General features: G+C 43.4%; 1 long non-coding RNA gene across 1 annotated transcript; it reads right to left on the bottom strand.

Annotated features, from left to right (window-relative positions):
* Positions 1 to 1,692: 1,692 nt before the first annotated feature.
* On the bottom strand, positions 1,693 to 21,924 carry LOC142764855 (uncharacterized). Its single transcript, XR_012883928.1, has 4 exons — positions 21,875 to 21,924; positions 8,842 to 8,880; positions 3,838 to 3,879; positions 1,693 to 1,740 (listed from the first exon to the last, which is right to left on the bottom strand). It is a non-coding gene; the product is annotated as an uncharacterized LOC142764855 (long non-coding RNA).
* Positions 21,925 to 22,708: the final 784 nt, after the last annotated feature.

Below are 22,708 nucleotides of genomic sequence, written 5' to 3'. Positions count from 1 at the left end.
CTGTGCACTGGTAGTCCATTGTAGCAAGGAAGGCGGCTTCGAAACGTCTCTGAAAATTATGAACTCTCGCCTTCATTATTCATTTCTTAATTTCCGGCAGCCCAACGCCAATGACCTAAGCTAGTTTAATCCAAGCAAACTGTTGCCTATTATCTTCAATACCAACACACCCAGCTTTGTCTTCCAACACTTGAAATCCAACACAATGGCAAAACCGACTACTGGCAACGCCTTTTTTTACCAGATTACGAGCGTTGTTCTTGATTCTTGAAGTTATATTTTACTTTGATTTCGGCACCAAACAGCCTACCCCAGCCAGCTTTGATCGGCACCAAACAGCCTACCCCAGCCGCAGCGGCCACCGATATTGCTCAAAGTTTAACGTTCCTCTTTGTGCGATTGTCAATTAAAAAAACAAATATTGCGCATATCTGAAGCGCCAAAACACCATGTCTATATTTTGTGTTTCTGCCTTTATACCAGAGGAGACACACACAAGTAACTCTAAGGACTGTGGCGATTAACGCGTTGCGCTGACAGCGCAATGCGATGCTTAGGAGGTGTTTCCAACGCTTTGCTACGATGGCACGTTGGTGGCACCTGCCAATCGCTTTGCATTCTACACCTTATCACCTATGTGGCCGGTGCACATCTTTCTCCGCGGTCGCACACGCCTTCGTTTTCGAAGATAAATTTCAGATGGCGCTCGTGCCTAACGTGCCTAGATGCGCTTGTTCGCCTCCGCTACACGCTCGAGGCACTCTAACGCATCGCCTTCAGAATACCATTCACCATTTTTTTTGCCCAGAACATCTAATAAACGTGTTGTTCCCTTTCTTCAGACGCAGGACTTTGTCTTTCGACAACATTTACAGTATAACATGTAAATTCGGGCATTTTTGTTGTTGGAATTTGTTGGTGTCTTCGCTCATCTACTTTTCCTACTTTACTTGGGTTCACTGATTTAAATTATCATTTTACTGCAGTCTGAAGGACGGTGCTCTTTGGTCGATGGTGTATTCACCCTCTATGACTGCATTTATACATAAGTCGCCAAATATAACAGACAACACGCTTCGAGTTGGATTGCACTTTACTATCATGAGAAATGAGCCCCATGCTGCGAATCCAGCAAAGCAATAATTTCTAAATAAAGCTACCAAAAAGCTGCTCGACCTCTGCAAAGAAGCACTGAATAAACTATTTATTTATAAATTCACCATCTTCAGAATAATTTTACCTAAAAATGTACTCAAGTACGAATAGAAGTCGTTTAACTCTGAAGGTATGCAAAGAATTTTTTTTAGCAGTGATTGCAAAGTTGTCTCACTTTGGCTGTAAGCAAGTTTTTGACTAAATGATTGAAGCTATTTGTTTATTTCCCAAACGTAAGTTCCACTTTAAAATAACCTCACAAAATCATTGACGTATGTAACATTGGTCAAATTCAGTAGTAAAAAAAATAAATACAATTTCTAGAACACCAAAAACAAGAAGTAATAAAAAAACGCGAAAAGTCACAAGCGACCTCTGCAAGCGATTCGGCAAAAAGACAGGCCCTCATGCGTCATTTTCAAGTAAAACTGGCAACTATTTTTCACGTTGTCAATACGCTCTGCTTAGCATACTAGGTAGACATAAGGCATAAAAATCACTGATGACTTTGTTTTTGAATTAGTATACAATACTTGCCCATGATGGAATATCCGCTGTAGGCGCGGTATTCAGGTACGTCCGGGGCTGAAAAAAGATAGCGTGACAGTTAAAACGAGCCAGAACAAAAACATCAATTTCTCAGTGAAACCAAAACGCAAGACAAATCCTGTTTTCAGAAAAAAAATGTAGCAGGTAACACTGGTAGTTGCCAGATTACTAATGATCCACAAAAGACGCATTCCTCAAGTAGTTTACTACCATCTGGCTTTATTAAAACGGTTGGTTTTTTCAGTGAAAGTATGCAATTATTTTTTTAAATACCGCATACCTAATAACTTTCGTTACAATATAATACTTGCCTGAACCTGATCAGCAACATCCGCACCCGCCAAAAAATAGCGCGGTATAGAAACGAAATTAAGAACACACGCGAGCAATTCTTCAGCCCTTAGTAATTTGAACAGTGTGCAAATAATGTAAGCTCAGCAGCGTACGCAACTCAAAAACTGAATACGTAACATTTAGCTTCCAAAGCATGCCATAGCATTATAACGCAGCCGTAACGTTGAAGAATTTCATGGTTAGTATGTTCAAGATTAATCTGTTAATTTGGCTGAAACTGTGGCCGGTAACCGCAAAATCCAACTTCAGCAATACATCCTGGCACTGATAGCAGCAAACAAAGCGTCGGGCGTCGATGAACTGACAAGTGGTGAAGCGCCTGATTGATATTTGGGGTTTAACGTCCCAAAACAACCATTTAATTATGAGAGACGCCGTAGTGGAGGCCTCCGAAAGTTTAACGGTGAAGTGCGTCCTAATTATTACATGTACCGTCGAATATTTCAGTCTAATCTCTAGTGGCCACGTAAGTTTTAAGAGAAACTGTCATGGTCACGTTAAGTGCGCAATCGCATAGGAAGGCTCTCAGAATGCTTCGACGGATTTGCGCAACGCCGCGCTTCCTGTGTAACGGAGCGGTAACTAAACTACAGAAGGAACTTGGCACTGCCCCCACTCCCTTTGAAAAATGTAACGTCCCGATTCTTTAACAACAGAAGAAAGCACATGAATCAAGGAAGAAAACAAACAGTTACACGTCATGAGGCACAATAATACAGTAACAACAACAGTAAAAATACTGCGCTCAGGTTTGTTAGTTGGCATAAAATATCTTGATGCGCTTGACATGCACGGGGCCGTTGAGAGTTTCTATGGCGTCGTGGAAACTTCGTAGTCGAGTGAGCCGAAGTGTTGAACTAAGCAGTGCGGTTCAAAATACCGTCCCCGAAGTTTTTCACTGAGTCTCCGCGCGCGTATTGACGTCGATACCCAAACACAGCATCGTTGAAAATTCTAATGGTGGCTGTTATTTATCTGCTCGTTCTCGATGGAGAGGCGGGAGACTTCTCGGGCTTTTCGGTGCGCTGCAGGTAGATTTAGATGTCGAGGGTTGATTCGCTAGTGACGTTGGGAAGCCTCGCGTTATGTGTTGTGTCCGGGTACATTCCGTAGACCAACTTCATAAGCGTCATCTGTATCGTCTCCAGTGCGGTCATATTGTATGCGGTGGTCACGTATGGAAAGACGGCGTCTCACGTTTTGTGTTCGACATCGACGTACATGGCCAGCATGTCGGTTCTGGTATTATTTAGACGCTCGGTGAGGCCATCGGTTTGTGGGTGGTATGTGGTTTTCTGGTTAGCTGCAATGTTGTTGGATTCTCTGGCTGCATTTATAAATTTCCCAAGTTAGGTAATCTCTAAACGCCATATTTCTGTCGTTGAAGAGACCCCTCGTGCGCCATGTTGAAGGACAACGCTCTCAATGACGAACTTGGCTACAATGGCAGCACTGCCTTTGGCAGGTCTCCTTATTCGGCGTAGCGCGTGAGGTAGTCAGAAGGCACGACGATCCATTTATTTTCGCAAGTAGACATTGGAAACAACTCCAGAAAGTCCATCACAATCTGCTGTAATGATTATCGAGAAGCGTCCATTTCTGACGGAAGCATGCTGTTCTTGCTAGTGGTGTCTCCCGTCGCTGACAGTCTCGACACGTCCTTACGTGGCGAGCTACGTCCACACCAAGGCGCGGCTATTAGTACTTGTCGACTACACGTGGCACAATCATTCCTTTAGTCATCAATGATCATAGTTTTTGCTATGCAAAAGCGCTTACGTGAGAATCATCGGATGTTTCAAGAAGTCGGGGGCGCCCACGCTGAAAAGAGAATAGGATAACAATTGCACATTAATAATACACACAAAACTTAGCGTTCCATGAAATGTTCAACGAACGTAATTTCATGTTTCAGTAATAATTTTACGGTTGACAATACTCAACAAAAGCAATCAGATACGGTTCCGCCAGTTTTACTTGCGAACTAAATGTCCTAGAATGACTTGTAAGTCAAATGGTAACAATGTGATCACTTTATTTACGCTTATGCTTAACGTTTCTTTCACGGAACTTTTGTTGCATTGTGTACACTTGGATGAATTTATCTTGCAGTAGAGGAATAATATATGTAGGAATGCCTAGGATGCTCACCGTGTGCCCTATTACCCTACCATGTTTTTACTATCCGCCCAAGCTGCCAGAGCGCTAGAACTTCAGGATCGCTCTTCGTCTTCACACGCGACCATCACTGCGAGTCAGGGAGCTACTGACAATGTGGCTGGTGGGTGATGCCTCCTTCATCGCAGTGGTTTGTCAGAATATTTTCGCTACGTCGTTTGCGGGTCTTCTATAGGTGTCTCGGCTGAGTGCACCTGGTTTCATTTCGGTGGTCAGTATCAGCCAAGTTGCAAAGTCAAGGGAGCTGTAACACCCACTTCTGGTGGTCTGATCAGGCTTGCTCGAGCATTTACCAGCTGGGATTGGATGGCCAATTGAGATGCTTGAACAGCATTCCAGAATGCATCGCCAGTGCGAAAGTCTCTCGGTGCATTTTTAGGCGTTTGAGATATTTCGTACACATCTTCGTGCTTGTGGAAAGTGTGTCCCTCCCTCTTCTAGAGCCACACATGCTGTTAGGCTAAAGTGCTAGAAACCACTTTATCAATCGCGCATCAGCAATGTTTTCTGAAGGACCCCCTGAGTATATCAGGACGATATAGGTACGTCTCCACTGTATATAGTGACTTGCTTCGTGAAAGCATCATCGACATTACCTCGACATCTAGAAGTACGCTGGATCGGCGAAAGATGAACCTGGAGTACTGGCTTTTGACATTCACTGTACTGTTGCATAATGATCGTAGCGGTAGGCGGTCGCAAAGTTTACCGACTACTTTACCGGTCAGACATTCCGCTTTAACCAGACACAGGCAAATTTTCGAGAAAAAGAATCATGTAAAATTTTAAAACAATAATCAGTATTTTTCAAGATCACCATAGATAATCCCCTAATGAATAGCCTTGGACAATTCTCCTGTCTAAATATCACCTGTGAATGCATCAATAGCACTCAAAGAACGAGCAAGAATTAGAATTTAGAATGCCCAATGGTCAAAAAATATTGACAAAATCAAAGCCGTCTAAGTCTTTTTTCACCAAAGACTCAGTTTTCAGCATGCTTTTTGTGTGCAAAGAAGTCGGCGTTCTTTGTGTTAATAGAGAATTGTAGGACCCGACACGTTAGGATCCCACCCTATGCAGTTGATACCTTCTCCTAGCATACACGGCTCATGACATGGTTCAACATCGCTTGGCACTTCGGGTGCTCACAAAGTTCCGTTTCTGTTTCACATGCATGCTTCTTTGCTTTGTAGAAGCCGGTAAATAAGAAAAGTAAAGACATAGCTATGATCCTTCTGTTCCGTTTCATTGGTCAGAACAACTTATTTTGATAATTTTTGAGACAGCCAAGAATTAAGATATGAAATAAAGGAAATCACGCCAGGTCACCTAAGCTGCAGATGGTTTTCGAGCTGAGCCACCATAATGTCGAAACAGTATGGTAATTACGCGGAGCACACTCACACTCTAACGTGTAAAGCATCAGCAGTACATGCGAATTGAAATACGAAAAACAATCAGGAATGCCACGTTCACATTTAAAAAGCCAGCAACGAAAATTCAATCAGCTTCAACAACTAAGACGGGCCAACCTTAAGCACGCCTCATTATTTCTTTCAGTGCACGTGCAAAGCGTTCTTCTCAACGGGAGCCGAAGGACCTCCTCAGTTCAGGGAGTGATAAGCATACGAAGCTGCATCATGGGTAACGCTGCTTGCTTCACGCATGCTTCCAGCCGCTTTAGCCCAGAGGTGCGAAAGACGTGTTTCCCACTGGAATATGCTACGTCCGTCTTATATGTTCCTTCGTGCTCCTTCTTTGTGTACCGAAGCAATGCCGCTTCCGCATCACAGCGCACTGCATGCCGTACCGTTGCAATGACGCTTAACCACTGATTCCGCGCATAGCACCACGAACGGAGAAACACTCTATCAAAACGCCGTATCTTTTACAAAGCCGGCGCGACCACCAGTATTGTAAGCACGACGAATGAAAGACGCTGCCTCACATATCTGTACACAACTGCGCGAAAAATTCTTTCTTGGGATTTTCGCCATGAGGCGCTGCATGAGGGGTTCTCTCCTCCTTGACTGTAAAGCACACGTGAAGGCTAGGCGTAGGGTGAGAAGAAGAAAGGGCTAACGGAAGGAGTGGCGAACGGTTGGATTGAGTGTATCTGGCTGGCATTCATAAAATAGAGGAGGCGTTGATCTGACAAGCACAGCAACCAACGGAAGTTTCATCATAAGCCCTCGTCGACATCTTAAACAAGCCTTTAAGCCATGGTGTTAGAGAGTTCGTTTGTCAAAAATTCCAATGATGGCATCGGTGTCATTGTCAGCGTCACTATTTAGGAGTGAAAAATTGTCATATTTCCAGAGAGTAAAAAGTCAACAAAATTAATACACCATACCCACGAAGTAAATGATGACGAAGGAGCTTGCTCCAGAGGTTCATTTCGGTAAGTCGTATAACCTCCGTACATCCACCCAGTCAACATGACATGGAAAGTGTGGTGTGGTGTTATATACACACTACATACACCACGTTTTATTATCTACATTGTCATGCCTCATGCGCGCAATTCGCACATACATGCTTTTGGTGCTGGTTCTTGCTGCAGGCGCTGGCACCTCGCTTCGACCTCGCGAGCTGTCGCCTAATTTATTTGTTGGCGAGCCCATGCTCCAGCCACCTTGTCAGCTTTCCGCTCCGCCACTATTAGTGATGTCAGAGTGTGAAGTTTTGCAGGCGCGTTCTTATATAATGGCGCGTTCTTAAATGCGCGCGTTCTTATAAGACAAGTTCTTGTGTAATGTGTATGCCGATGTCCGTCCTGCACATGTGACAAAAGATTGAAACAATCTATGCAGGTCGCTTCAATATCAGATATTCAACATGTTTTTTTTAGACGTTAGTCCTAGTGCAGAAGGAGTGATTCTACTCTTGGAGGGAGTTGATGCACTCTAGCCCTGCCAGGTTGCAAAACTCTGTGAGAGGGTAGCGCAACTCCCGCAGAGGATGTATGAACTCCATTAGAGAACCGTGACCGTATTCTGGCGAGGGAGATTGTTCACTCTCTTTCATTCAGAGCACCAGCACTCTGTCGAGAGGGTGTGCTTACGCTGTACAGAAGAGAGTTTCCAGCACCCTTGAACAGAGAGTGATATATAGGAAAAGCCTCTACTCCCCCAAAGAGAGTGGCCAGCGTTCTCTTGGGGATGTGAGTGCACGTATTGCCATTTTTTTCGCTTTCTTTATGTCCATTTTGGCATATCTGTGTAAGTTTCACTTTTTTCTTCTCCCTTATTATCTGCTCTAGTCCTCGCATCCACTTGGGTTGCTGCAGACCACGCCACAGCGATGTGTAATCAGACTTTTCCAAATTCTTTGTTGTGTACCTATTCATGGCAGTGATAGCCTTCAGGGATAGCCACGCATTTCACGGCAATCAAGAGGAAGGCTGTGTTTTTTTAAACGACCTCTTTACGTGCACACAGATACGTGCGCTCGCTGTTCTTTCTCCTCAAAGGTCGAGGATGAGCAGTGCGATAAGAGAAAGCAAGAGCTGACCGAAGCAAGAAGTGAAGTGAGTGAGTGCCTCATTTGGATCATCGAACGCGTGAAACACTGCTTTTACGACACCGCTTTGAAAAATTCTGACATCTGCCTGTCCGTTGTAGACTGTGCGCAACTGCAAGACCACAATATAATTTCGGCTTCTGGGTTGCTTACGCAACAATCCATCTGTCAATCACTTCCATCCTATTGCTTGGTGTGTGGCCTGCTAGGCTTTTTCTTTTTAATAGTGAAAAATCACAGCACATTTACGGAGTGAACAATGATGAGAAGGCGGAAGCTTCCGTCCACTATCCGTCTGTGTCTCCTCCATATGTACATGCGTCCATGTGTCCTATCGCGTTCGAGAATGCAGATGGCGCGCGGTAAATACCAACTAGACGCGAGCCATGGAAGCCAAGCGGAAGCGTCTTCAACACGCCCGTCGCTCTGCTTCGTCCATGCCCCACCAACAATCCGCCACGTACGGCGACTATCCAGGAGACTGTGAGATGCACTCGTTTTCCACGTACACAGGCACAGCCCGGGCAACAGCCAACTGGAGAGTATCGGTACAGCACCATCTAGAATATCTTCTCTCAACAGCATACGTATGTACACCAATGAGATAGCGCCGTCAATTACACTTTATCACGAGATACTGCCTTCTTTTATTTCTCGTCTCTTCTTCTCTCGGTTACGCGCGATGCAAGACAAGGTTGGAATAAGAGGAGTTTCACCCCTAAAATATTGCTCTGAAAGCAGGAAGTTAATTTAAAAAAAAGAAAACTACCACAGTGTGTTATACATATGCGTTTATTAACAAAAGAAAGTTATTTATTATGTTACGGTTATTCACTGCACGTAATGACATTGCTACAACATAGGCTTTGACGCTTTGGTACTGTTTTCTTACTTTGGCCAACTCCTACATCAATCCTTGATTCCAAATGGTACTCCTTACTTATCGTCTTGTGTTTTACTAGGGGTCAGAACCTGATTTCATGAGGCCATATGGTACTATCTTTTCACACCACTTATAACGTACATTGAGATATTCGTACAACAAATAAAAGAGAACGTGCTATATCAAAAAAAACTTACCCGAGTCGGACCAAAAATACGACGGTAGGCTTCACGAAACTGGAAATAATACAGTGCAACAACAGTGATCAAAGCGCAGTTTTGGGTTCATAATTTCCACTGAATGATTTATATAAGAATCTAACAGTGCAATATGTCGAATATTTTAACAAATAAAAAAACTATGATTTTTGATAGAGGTGCTCACAATAACTAGCGGAGCCACAGGCATTTTAAGATGAACAACGACATGGTTCTGGAATGAAACAAAAAGAAATTTCCCAAAGTGATAAATTGAAGTCATTTTCGCAACGAATACCGAGCCGCTTTAAACTTGAAAAAGTGTTCTCTACTAATAATTTGGCGGAAGTAAAATTCACCCAAGTTCTGCGGTCAAAATGAAACGCGGAAGAGCGCAACTGCAATTTTATCCTGGCACGTTCATAGTGAGCGGACTTAATTAGATGAACCTTCAACCAAGCTGCTTGTCTGAGTGAGCCGGCGCTGTTTGTCACTTTAGCATGCATGGCACACATACAATAATGAACATGGTAGAACTACCCCTTTGTGATGGTTATCTGAAACACTGGCGTCACTGTGAACACCACATTTTTTTGCGTTCATTGGTGATTTGTTCTTAGTTTTGCCCTTGAATCCGCTAGAATTATAATACACGAAAATTTTTACAGAATGGAACTTCTAATCTTAAACATACGGGGGCTTCTTCATTTGAAGAAACCGAAAACTTTGATGTGAAATGCTCAATTTTTATAAAATTGGTAATTGTTGTTGCCTGTGATGTCATTCACAATATTTAGGTGCCTGTCACTGCAGAATGGGCACTTTGGAAGACAGCAAGCAAATGTCACGTTTTCCTAACTTTTGAACACCCAGTATGGTATGGCATGATTGCATGGCAAACGCAAGCGACACACCATAACATGAAAATCATGACATGCTTGTCATATAAAAACAGGACTACATGATACACTTATGATGCGCTTGTGGCCATTTCGCTAGCGTCACATAGGCCAAACTTTGTATTACAGTACGTGAATGCATGACGAAGGTATGTTACTGGTGCAAACATGATAATCTTGAGATGCGTGTCATACAACAACATGACCTCATGCGACGCTCATGATACTCTGGCGGCCGTTTCACTAGCTTCACTTATACCAAATTTGCTATTATGGGACGTGAATGAATGATGAAGGTATGATACTGAGGCAAACGTGATAAACATGAGATGCGTGTCATGTAACAACATGACTACATGCCACGCTGATGCGCTCGCGGCTGTTTCGCTAGCTTCAGATATGCCGAATTCGGTATTGCGTGATGCCAATAGATGACGAAGACATGTGACTGGTGCAAATATGATAATCATGGGATGCGTGTCATGTGAGAACATGACTACGTGCAACAATCAAGGCGCCAGTACATTTCGACATAATGCCGTGCGCGTGCTCGCCGGCGTTTATTTCGTCGCGTGACGCCGACTTTGCCACGCCGGGTGCCGGACCTGCCATATACTCGCAGGCGCGCGCCGCACTGCGTTGCATTGACGCATGCGCATTTCAGCGCGTCCGGCGTCCCTCCATCACAAAAAGAGAGAGACGCAATGTTGTCTGAGTCATGCATTGGCGTGAAATGCAGCATGTCGCATTTCGCGCCGGTTGCCATCGGGCCGCGCCCACGGACCCTGGTCGCTTCTGCCATGAGACTATATAGAGTGTTCGCGTTTTGCTAACGTAGCGTCGCTGTGCCCAACGTGCGCGCGCGTCAACGCTACATTGGAGTATATTTGGCCCTTTATGATGCACTCGCCACCGTTTCACTAGCTCCAGATATACCAAATTTGGGGTCACGTGCCATCATTGGATGACGAAATATATGACTGGTGCAAACCTGATAATCCTGTCACGCATGTTATGTAAAAACATTACCACCTACCACGCTCTAAGTGCTGGCGGCCGTTTCAGCAGCTCCCCACATAATAAATTTGGTATCACGTGACATGAATAGATGAGGAAGGTAAACAACACAACCAAACATAATAATCATGACACGAAAATTATGCAGAGCATGATTTACCTCCACCTTGTAACGTTGTGTGATTTTAAAGTGACATATAAACATTTCTCATTCGTGCTTCGCATATGAACGATTCCCGCTGTACGTGGAATCTGCCATTTTTTTCGAACACTGGACTAAAACAGCGAGAAAAATTGTTGACATCCGTTAGATTGAAAAACTAGAAGAAATTTGCACCAGCCATCCTTCTGTTGCTCAATTATAAGAAATTTCACTTCCATGAACGTGTATTTCACGAAGAACTTTTATCTCGCCCTGTAGTTTGCTAGATGGGAATTTGACGCAGTTTATTGCTGTAAACACGCTAACCCAAAGAAATATAATCACATGTGGTTGTCATATGCGTGAGCGTTTTGTTTTTTTCTTCGCGAGATCGCGCATGTTAAGTTGGCTACTCGAGCAGACGCTTTGTCAAAAACAATCCAGTTGTTAGAATGCTCTTGTTTGATATACTCCTTACTTCGGTCTTGTTTGTCTCACCCCAATTGTTTAAAAGAAGATTTTGTTTTAACTAGACCGGCAAGTAGTTTTTCTAGGTAAAAGATAACGCTAAGTGTGCGATACATCTAGCCTATACACCGAAACTGTAGCAACCAACGCAAGAACCGCTAAAACAACACTTTACCTTCGCGGATGCTCTAAGTGGTGTTGATGAGTAGAACAGAATATTACGTCGCTTCGACATAGACAGTTTGCACTCCGTCGGCTTTGCGGAGCACGCCAGGCATGCCGCGTGCCTTTGAAGTTCGACCGCCTCGTAGACTACTGCGCCCCTCCTCCTCCTCCCCTCCCGCCCGGACATTTTTCTGACAGCTTTGTTAGCGGCGAACAATCCAAATATTTTTTTTACTTGAGCCACACCCCATTCAATTTTTTGTTAAGTGACTCGCTGCCTTACAAGATTATAAGTCTCTTTACGATCCTGTAATGTAGCCTCTTGTTACAACTAACAAGATTGCTTCACTTTTTGATTGTGTTTTGCCTGCCCTGCATGAACTTTGTGTCCTCAGTATGTATTAAACAAAAAATAACAAAAATAACCAAGATGCGTGGCACAGAACTGTGTCACAGGTGACCGATGGTATATATGTACTCAGGAACGCGAGTAACAGACACTGATAATAACACTTCAACACACCATCTCTAAAAACTCCTTTGACAAGATACCGTTTGCGCGCGTAATGTTAGTAAAACGTCAAGTATAGGTCGATTATTGACTTCACTTTCGTAGCAGTGTAATAGTCATCACCTTTCATGTTAAAATTTAGCAGGCTGTATAAAAGCGTTGTCCTAACCCGGAGGTATACGCTAAGTATGGAGGACACATAAAGTCAGTGTTGGCGTTAACGCTTGACAAGTTACGTCGTTACTAGTAACGCTTTGCTTTTTTCAGTAAAGTAGTAACGTGCTCATTAGAATTTCGGAACTGTAACGGGCAACGTACTTCCATAGAGATTTTTCGGTAACGTGCGATGCCGCGTTACTCGTTACTTTTTCATTCCGAAAGTGCCACATTCCGAGAACTCGCCCCGACGAATTCCTTTGTTGCATCGTCCGACCGCCGTCGCCTACCACGTATTGACAAGGAAAGCATGGACGTAATTTAGTTTGAGAAATTTGGCGGGAGGGGGGGTATGTTTCGCAGACGCCAATTCATTGCGTGGATATAATAGGTATAGCGCACTGTGGCTCTTCTTATAGAGGTTGGCTATCCTTAGACGTTGCTGATTTCTGTAGCCAACAGCATTTACAGAGCTCAGGAGCACGCAAGACGGGCTGCTGATATTAGAGAGTCTTGCAGACCTTCGTCTTGCAGTGATATTTGGTGCCACCTAATGACTAAGCAATAAATAACGATAGATGCAATGTTTATTGATTTTTCTGAGGCATTCGACCACGTCCAGCACTCGTTACTCATACAAAAGCTTGAATCATTTGGCGTTAACTCAAAAACAGTCCATTGAATTGCTGCTTATCTTTCCAACCGCACCCAATATGTTTTTTTTAATTATGTCGAGTTCAACCGTGCCGATGTGTTCTCTGGTGTTCGCCGAGGATCTGTACTGTGACCAAAGCTCTTTCTCATATACATCCGTGACGTCTACACTGCTATAGAACCAGGCATTACAATGAAGCTTTTTGCAGATGACTGCGTCATATACTCTCCTACTAGCACAGAAGAAAGCCAGGTGAAACTTGACAAATCTTTGGAGAATATTAAAAATGGTGTGAGAAACACGGAATGCAAATTAATACAGACAAAACCTTGCGCATTACAATTTCTCATAAAAAGACACCACTTCACTTTCAGTACAACTTCTCTGGAGCAGACATCAAGCACCTGAATACCGTATTGTACTTGGGCGCCCCAATAACGTCCTTTTTAAACTGAAATGTCCACATTATTCACATTTTCGCACATGCATTTCAGCAACTATTTTTGTCAAGGCGTAAACTGACTGGAACTAACAGCGTATGACTAAAAGCATACAAGACGCTCATTAGACCCGTCCTAGAATATGCAGCAATAGTTTGGAAGTCGCGCCACAAGAAAAATATTCATGAATTAGAAAAAATTGAAAGCAGGGCTGTTAGATTTATTTTTTAAAGTATGGCAGGCAGGAAAGTGTCTCCGCACTGCGTTTGCAAGCACGTCTTGCAACTCTTGCTAGCTGACGACAATGAGCCTGTCTGAATTTTTGTTTTCTTCTTTCACGCAACCTGGTATACTTAAATAAGATTGATTACTTAAAAGCTCCGCACTATCACTTCAGTAGAACTAACAACTACAAATGCTTACGCTCATTTTTATCACGTTGTAACACGTTGAAGTATTTTTTTCCCGCAGGTATAGAGATGTGGAATGACTTACCGAATGACGTCTTCAGTGCTAAATCGTTTGAATCATTTTCATCGCGCTTAAAAAGTTTTTTAGAGGCATTGCCATAGATACTGCGGAATCTGTGCCCAAAATAATAGCTGAAACAATGTATCGGTCGTGTACTCGCATATTGCTACATGTACTTGACGGGTTGCATCTGTGTATCAACAACGTTACCTTTGGTTGTTATCGTGCTAACTAGTTTTCTTTTTGTTTCCAGTGAAACACATGAAATGTGTAAACGGAGTAGTATACATGAGGCCCTTTCCTTGTGGAAAAGTCTGCATAGGCCAGTCAGGAAGACGCGTGAACGACCGCCTTAGAGAACATCACGCATCTGTTAAGGCATTGGGCAACAGTCATCTTGGGGATCACTGTAGAAACTGCGGATGTTATCCTGAGTTTAAAGAAACAGAAATATTATTTCGACACAAGGATCAGCTAACACGTGAGATAGTTGAATCTTACCACATCCGAAAGAGGGTACATGACTGTCTTAGCCAAGCTACAATTGTACTGCATGATAAAGAGTACGCGTATCTCGACACCTAGTACTTGTGAAATATAGCATTTGATACCTAATACGTACAATTTTTGTAATCCTGACAAAAATGGTTTCTGTTGAACCCCCTTCTGACAAACATGCACGAAAGATCATGTGTCCGCTTTAAATATCTTTTCTCTTTATAAACCTTCAGTCGTGAGAGCAAGCGCTGTCCTTGTCAGCCTCTTCTGTCCGTCCGTCTTTAGTGCGCTTCAACAAAATTTTCAATTATGAACGTAATCCAACTGGCCCAACTTGCCACCTTGCTGCGATAGTTATAGCGCGAGAACAGAACGATGACACAGAGACAAGAAGGACACGAAGGACACGAGCGCTCTCGGGTGCGCTGATACCTGTGCTTGTACAGCATCACGGTGTCCTTGAAAAGGCGCACACAGTCGCACTCAGTGCAGTGCTGAGCAAGAAAACCATCTTTCCCGTTTTTAACATTGTTAGCGTGTTCTTTCAGTCGATCGTTCAGACACCTTCCGGCCGTTTCGACATAACAAGCACCGCAGGAAAGGGGGGGAGGTCCTATAGACAACTTCAAGAGAGCATGCCACATACCTGTGCTAAACTCTACATTAAGTTGATGACTGCGGTTTCAAGGTTCGTAGATTTGCTAAGGCTGAATAGTTTGAACGGTTCAGAGAAAAGCACGCAAACTCTCACACGTTTTCCGATCTTCTTAAGTTTTTGTGGTGTCTGGTGTTTGTGTGGAACAACAGCTATCCTTTCACGCTCTGTATCCGTGTTGCTCAGATCCTGTTGCTGTCTCTGCTCTGCCCTATTAGCCTGCAGGATAGTCTCAGCAACGGAAGCAATGAACGCCTAAGGAAAACTCGAAGCCTTAAGCTGGGAAACTTTTGCTTTTAAGCTCGCAGAGTTGTTGTGAACGCACGATCTATTTAAGGCAACCTTAAGACAGGTTCGTGCTATGCCTCGCTTAACTAACTTGCTGTGAGCGGAAGAAAAAGGAAGGGGACGTTTTTGCGCACATGGTTCATAACACCATCAAATGTGATGTGTGCTAAAAAACAGTCTTAAATCAAGAAGCGTAACTTGTCATTCTCGGGCATATTATGTGTCAATACAAGAGGCTCTAAACAATCTTTAAAGAATCTTCAAACACGCCTATCGTTTGAGTCGCAAACGAGTGGAACCTAGAAATCTTATAATTTAGGAGAACCAATCAACCACGTATCAGAATAATTTGACGACATGCGTTCCCTCTATCATTTTCTGCAGTTTATTGCGCATTGTTGCCAGTAGTAAATCACTGAGTAGAGGTGTATGCATGAGCCAATCGAAACACCTTTTTCTGCAGACGAATGCAATCATTTCATTGAACGAGCGTAGAGGTAAGGTACAACAAAACAAGGTGAAGAATATCTCACGCACTGCTGCCAGTTTTTAATTGGAAGTTCAATTCCCCGAAGACTTCTATGTTATCCGTGATACATTCTAACACCTCATGTTTAGGCAGTGGGTAGTATAGGTCCTCTATTTCAATTGAAAAACCTAAATTATTAGCTCAATTTGACTGTTTCACAAATTCTATCAGTGCCTGCGAGTTTTTGATTAGAATTGGGTCATGAATCTTTAGACACTTTAGATGGGTCTTAATAAACAAGCCGAGTTGCTTTTGCCACGTTCCACTTTCTGTTACAATGACTCGAAAGGGCATGATGACTTTACGTGTTTTGGCAGAAAAAAAAAACATGCTGAGCCCATTTTTGTCGCTTTTACTGAGATGTTGTGCTTACTGTTTCAACTTTCTTTTACGACACATTACCTTTTCTTTCGTTTTTTCTCTATCTACACAAATATCGGTACAACATGGGAAAACGAAGCCAATAGTTGTCACCACCTTTTCTAGGTACAAACAATTAGGAAGAACATACAAACACCATATATCACACAAGCTCAAGAAGATCGAAATACGTGTGAGAGTTTGTGTGCTCTTCTCTGCGCCATTCAAATTAATCAAACTTACCAAATATACAAACCCCCTGAAAACGAAGTCATCAACTGAATGTTGAGTTCAGCATAAAAACAGGTATGTGGCACGCTCCTGGACAGTTGTGTATAGGCCCCCCTTTTCGGCGGTGCTTGTTATGTTGGAACGACCGGAAGGTGTCTGAACGATCGACTCAGAGAACACGCTAACAATGTTTGAAACAAGAAAGATGGTTTTCTTACTCAGCACTTGCAACTGTGTGCCCCTTTTCAAGTACACCGTGACGCTGTACAAGCATAGGGATGAGCGCACCCGAGTCATCGTCGAAGCCGTGTAGGTGGCACGCGAACAGGTGTGATGCATTAGCAAGCCCTCCCTGTCTATGTCCGAGAAGGAACTAAGGTTCCTCGAAGGTTTCGCTGTGCGCAAGTAGTTATATTACTTTTACTTTTTTGTTTGGTTTCCTGATAGACTTTTTTGGCTTTTTTCTCTGCTTTTGTTTTTTCCTCATTCATATGCCACACGGTTTTTGTGATATGGCTTACTGTCTCCTCGATATTTTTCGTGCTTTACGCAATAAACTCAGTTGAAACTTAACGCTCGTGTCCTTCGTGTCGTTCTTGTCTCTTTGTCGTCGTTCTGTTTTCGCGCAATAACTATCGTCATATCAACCAACCTGCCCAAGCTGCCACACTTCTAATTTATATTGTTGTTCTGGCTGCTTTCTGTTGCATCATTTTCTTTGAGGTTGATTTTCGCGATATGAAGTGTTATTTGCTTTGTATCTCTCTCTTATATAGGCATGAAAAGGCCCACAGTACTCAATAAAAAACAATAAATAAATAAAAGCCAACTATAGATGACACAATATTAGTTTAGCATGCGTGACAGCGGAGCAATAAACTACGATGGCCAACTTTAGATGACACGAGTGAAGACATGAAACAAGACAAGATTTCACGTGCAGCTCCGTCCGACTGCGGACATTCCGGGCATTGAAGGCTTCCCAGTCAGCTCCTGTATCTTCACAGAGATAACTTATCATTGCACGCAGTCCGCGAACGGATTTAAGTTCCTCACGTAAGCAAGGAGCTCAAAATTGAGGGCAATCGTAAAATGCATGCGGGATTCACTCGCAGCCATGACCGCACTGCTGCTTGTGCTGCTGTTGCTGGTCGCAGCCATCTTCGTTTTCAAGCCTCACCAGGCGATGTCGCGAGAGCCACTGTTAATATACCTAACGGCTGTAGCTTGCGCAACGTAAGAGCCGAGATCTACCCCCATATTCACAAACGCTCCTCGACTCGACTTTCACCCTCCACTTGACAGAGTTGAGCACTGCGCCACCACTAGCTGAAAATGACGCTGCGTTACTCAAGAATTTCTGCAGACTATCGCGGATACGCAGTGACTTGCCGTACCTAGAGATGGCGCTTCCCTCGGCTTTCTCAAGTAAAGGCGAAGCGTTGAGTGAAGGGAGGCTCTAGAATACGGGGTTAGTGTACGCATTCCTCGCGTGCGCAAACGCACGCATCTCTGTTACGTACAGCGTATGCGAAGCCGTGCTCCATCTCGGCTGATGCATGCGCTAGGCCGTTGCGCGCACTAAACTAAAACTCTCTAAAGGAGTACAGGAAAGCATTGGCAGACGCGAAAAAGTCGCGGCCATTTCTCACAAACATCAGCTTTTTCACAAAGGTTTAAAAAGACCAGCCTGTGTGTGTCTACGTGTTTTTTTTGTTTTTTTGCCCCACACAAGTTAGTCTCGCTCTCACAAAGGAGCAGTCCAGTCAAGAAACGCGAAGTTGGATTGCAGGTAAGGCATCGTAATCGGTTTTTGGAATGTGTGCAGGGGTGAGGGGGGTAGTTGACTGAGTCCCTATGTTGTGTGGAGCCTGCCACATTGTCCAGACAGGCAGGTGTCTCGATGACGGTCTCCGAGAGCACGAGAACGATGCTCGAAACAAGACCGACGGCTTTCTAGCTATTCATTGTGATCGCTGCGGCTGGCGCCCTGGGCTCGAAAGCACTACAATAGGTGACCGGTGTAAAATGGCCGATCACAGGGAACTGAGGGATACTACGGCTTCCGGTTCGATGCACCACATGGGTCAGCAGCGGCACGCATGCATTTTTGTACTGCTCCGTTGAAAAAAGCAGCTCGCCGTGCAATGTCAGTGCTTTAGAAGTTGTTCTTTTTCGACAACCGTAACTGTGACGATGGCAAGCTGCGAAATCCATGAACGTTCCGGAAAATTTTTTGTCGCACTAAAATGATGAGCAATGCTTTTGTGCTGCTCGGGGGTGCTCTCAGTTTGGCGAGCAGATCAGTCAATACGCAAAACAATTTTTCTTGGATGATACCGTACTGCAGATAAAAAATCACCGTTATAAAGATCTCAGGGGATGGGGATGACTGAGCTGTGTGCTAAGAGTTCATTTCAGGATCGCTGCTACGGCCGAACTCGTCAGTCGATAGGCATGAAGCGCAACACTTATTGAGTGCGTTGAGATATTTTTTTCTGGCGTTCAGCGCGCTATAAGATGCATTTCTTAGTCGAAGCCAGATGCTTATTTGAACACTGATCTTGGTCAAGCTGCACGGCATGGCGGCACATAAACAATACAGTCAGACATTGGTTGATTGATTGATTGATATGTGGGGTTTAACGTCCCGAAACCACCATATGATTATGAGAGACGCCGTAGTGGAGGGCTCCGGAAATTTCGACCACCTGGGGTTCTTTAACGTGCACCCAAATCTGAGCACACGGAACTACAACATTTCCGCTTCCATCGGAAATGCAGCCGCCGCAGCCGGGATTTGAACCCGTGACCTGTGGGTCAGCAGCCGAATACCTTAGCCACTAGACCACCGCGGCTACAGTCAGACATAGACGGCACCAAATAATCGAAGCCCTGCGCTTGTTTAACGCACTTCTTCCCTTGGGTGCCGTCCTGGCGCACAGTTTCACAAAGATAAACGCAAACGGACTCATCCAGCACCTTGTGTGAACTTACTCTTGCGTGAAGCTTTCGCGTTTTCTGTCATGTATATGGGTGCAATGGCCGGCGCTAATTTCGTATGGCAGGTAGATTTCGCCCGCGCATTCCCATAATATTTTTGCTTGGCGCGCCTGAGCGACAATATAATTCTGAATATTATATTCGTACCAAATTCATGCGACAGCTTTTTTTAGCGTAGAATGCACACGTACCTGTGATAAAATGGTTTTCGCACACTCTAGCTTCAACGTTCCGTACTCAAAGGCTACCTGTCGCTGTGGCTCTCTTCACAGCCACGTCCCACCTCATTTTTTTCCTTCGTTTCATAAGAAATATACCTGATTTTACCTTTCACACTCGAGCAGGAGCATCCAACGGCTGAACAATCAACCATGGTTCATCAGGACGAAGATAAACGGGCGGCCGTACGCACCAATCCCGAATAATCTGAGGCTTGCGGCGAAGCGGTTCGCCGTCGTCTACTCTTCTCGAGCCGGAAGCCGGTGATAGACGGTGCATCCCACAATCCCTCCCTCTTTTACTAGTCACCTATTCGGCATCAGCACAAAGAAAAAAGCATGTTGTGAGATACAAAAGCCAGTTTTTGTTCCTCCGCCCAACAGTTCAGCAAGGAAGTGATCCTTCTCCCCGTGAAAAAGGTCTCATAGACGGTTTCAAGGTCACAAGTGTTGTATCCTATGAAACTTCCGGTCACCTCATTTACCAGCCCCTAACAGCAAAACTGATGCATGTTTTCAAGTTTTTTTTAGTGGTAAGAAATGACTCTCTTCAGTTTTTCAGATAAAAGGAACGTGCGCAAAGTTCAAGATTATCCCTTATAATTCTTGTTTAGCTCAAAAGAACACATACTTGAATATATGTTGCCAAATAAAAGAAAAAAGTGTAGATAATCAGCGCGCTACTTTCTAAAGCTCTTCTTGCCCACCGATTCTATGTTGGCACATCAGTAGACGATACCGGGTTTTATGAAGGGGCTGTGTTAGAATATAGTGAAAGAGCCTGTAGAACGTTTTTGCTGCGAAGGCGTAGAGTGCTGACAAAGCGCTTTTGTGCCGCAATCTATATCGCACCACGAAAGTTGCTGATGATATGCCCAACGTGGTTGCCGACTGCATGATGAGTACGTAATTTGTTGGCATGCTGAACTTAGCCCGTGCGGCAACGGTAGGCTGCGTTCTCGTTAACGTTTCTAATTTAAAATCTCCTGAGCAAGCGATGCTGATTTTGAACACCTGCACATAAACACTTCCACATTTGCGGTAAGTAAACTGGTTAAAAAGCACAAGAAATGTTTATGCAGAAAACTTTTGCCAAGTGACTAGGCCATTAAAACGACTATTTACTACTACAAATCTTGCGCATTTATTTTGCCAGGAAAACGCGTTGACAGAATTTTCTCAAATTTGTTGACAGTCCAGTGATGCGTCTTTATCGGAGAGTGTTTATCCTTACCAGAACAAATAACTGGGCTACTTTGTGGGAGTTCATGTTAAGGCGTCCATCATTGAATTTCCTATTGTGCATGATGTGACGTTGATACAAATACCTTCACCATGTGCTAGAATCTGAAGCCATCGCATGCAACTATAGAGGGAACCAGCTATAAGCTCTATTATATTGCTAAGGTTCAGTGCATTTGTACAAGCAATTCTAGTTTAATCAACATTTTGGTTTCCACCATCGCTTGCCTTAGAAGTTAATTGTGAAAATAAGTGTGAGCTTAAAATTAATCTTACTGAGAGTTCCTGCAGCAAAAACAAAATGATTTATACTTATTATGGCCGAATAACGGCAGAAGTAAGGTTCGTTACAGTTTTTTTTGGTAACTCTAACGGCAACGCGTTATATTTTTTGTTGGTAAAGTAGGGCGGTAACGAGTACCTTCTTTGTTGGTGTAACGAGTAACGCATTAAGTTACTTTTTTTGGTGACGAATGCAACACTGAGTAAAGCTCGCTTCGTTACGCTAAGATACTGACTCCTGCATTCTAACATGAGCGCATGTAACAAAAAAAGTTACACTTTATATGACAATCTTGTCAACGTTCCTGGAACGCCAAGAACGTACATGCAGCTATTAAACTGAAAAAAAAATGCTTGGCTGGTAGCACAAAGTAAAAAAGTTAAGTAGCTTATTCAAAAGCTTGTCGTCTACTACGCATGAAATTAGTTCCCACAATATGTGTGAGAAGGCCTACTTTTTTTAAAATATAGTGATGCTCGTGCTATTTAGGGTATCTACTTATTCATCGTCTATTTTTAAATTTTCAATTGATATTTGTCACTGTACAAGGCCATTGATTGGAAGTATTCCTTGAACGCTGCGTGGGGCATTGTTTATTACAAGTTCAAAGCAAGTGATCCTTCTTTCCGTGAAAAACAAGCGTTTTCCATTGATACGTATAACCTTTGGCCGCACATATTGAAAAACATTTGTCTTTCTTTTAGTTCTGTGAGGCCAGTCAGAACTTTCTACTAAGTGTAAGTGATACCATGAATTATTTAGTCATGAAAGATCACTGTTTCTATTGAAATTAAATACTTGCCTCAGCAAAAGCTCGAGTGTATCTTCCATGAACTGCTGGACGCCCTATCTGTAAATAGAATAGCATAACCATTGAGAATGCAAAATACAAACAAATATGTGCTGCTAACTACATCAATACCTTAAGTATATATCACTGAATCATATTCAATATACAGTTCAAAGTATTGTAATTAAGGTAGCATATATATCTACATCCCTTAATCTGCACACTGGAAGCCTTACTATGATTTGAGGCTGAAGCGAACAATAAAAAAATGCAAGCTTTCGCTTTACTTCTGTAGTCCAGGTGAAAGCTACGCAAGTGTGACCAGCCATGCTTGAGTCTCAAGGTATTGTATTTTTCAGCTGTGACATCTACATAGCCCGTGTTAAACTGTTTACTATTATTTTTTTTACAGGGACGACCTTAACACAATCAATAGCTGATCCTATTTCGCTTCCAAATTTGCGCATGTGATTCAGTAATGCCTTCAAAATCACCTGCAATAATTTTTCAACATCAGATACTATCACAAAATTAGTGCAGATTAGTACTATTCAATTGTGTTCCACGTCACCTTTGAAAAGCTGATACTTCATCCTTAGTAAGTGTTGAAGTTGGGACGAAATAAAAAGATAACACTGGATACTACAGATTTTAACCCCCGTTTGTTCCCTAATCCACTCTGCTCTCTTCTTGTCTTTTAAGGTTAAAAATGGTAGGTGTAACCTTAAGAGACTAGAAGAGAGCAGAGTGGATTAGGGAACAAACGGGGGTTAAGGATATGATAGCTGAAATCAAGATGAAGAAATGGACATGGGCAGGGCATGTAGCGCGTAGACAGGATAACCG

The sequence above is a fragment of the Rhipicephalus microplus genome, chromosome 6 (assembly GCF_043290135.1).
Source record: "Rhipicephalus microplus isolate Deutch F79 chromosome 6, USDA_Rmic, whole genome shotgun sequence".
In the NCBI taxonomy this organism is placed as follows: domain Eukaryota; kingdom Metazoa; phylum Arthropoda; class Arachnida; order Ixodida; family Ixodidae; genus Rhipicephalus; species Rhipicephalus microplus.
Note: the sequence above shows the minus strand (reverse complement) of the source record. Positions and strands in the feature narration are given on the sequence as shown.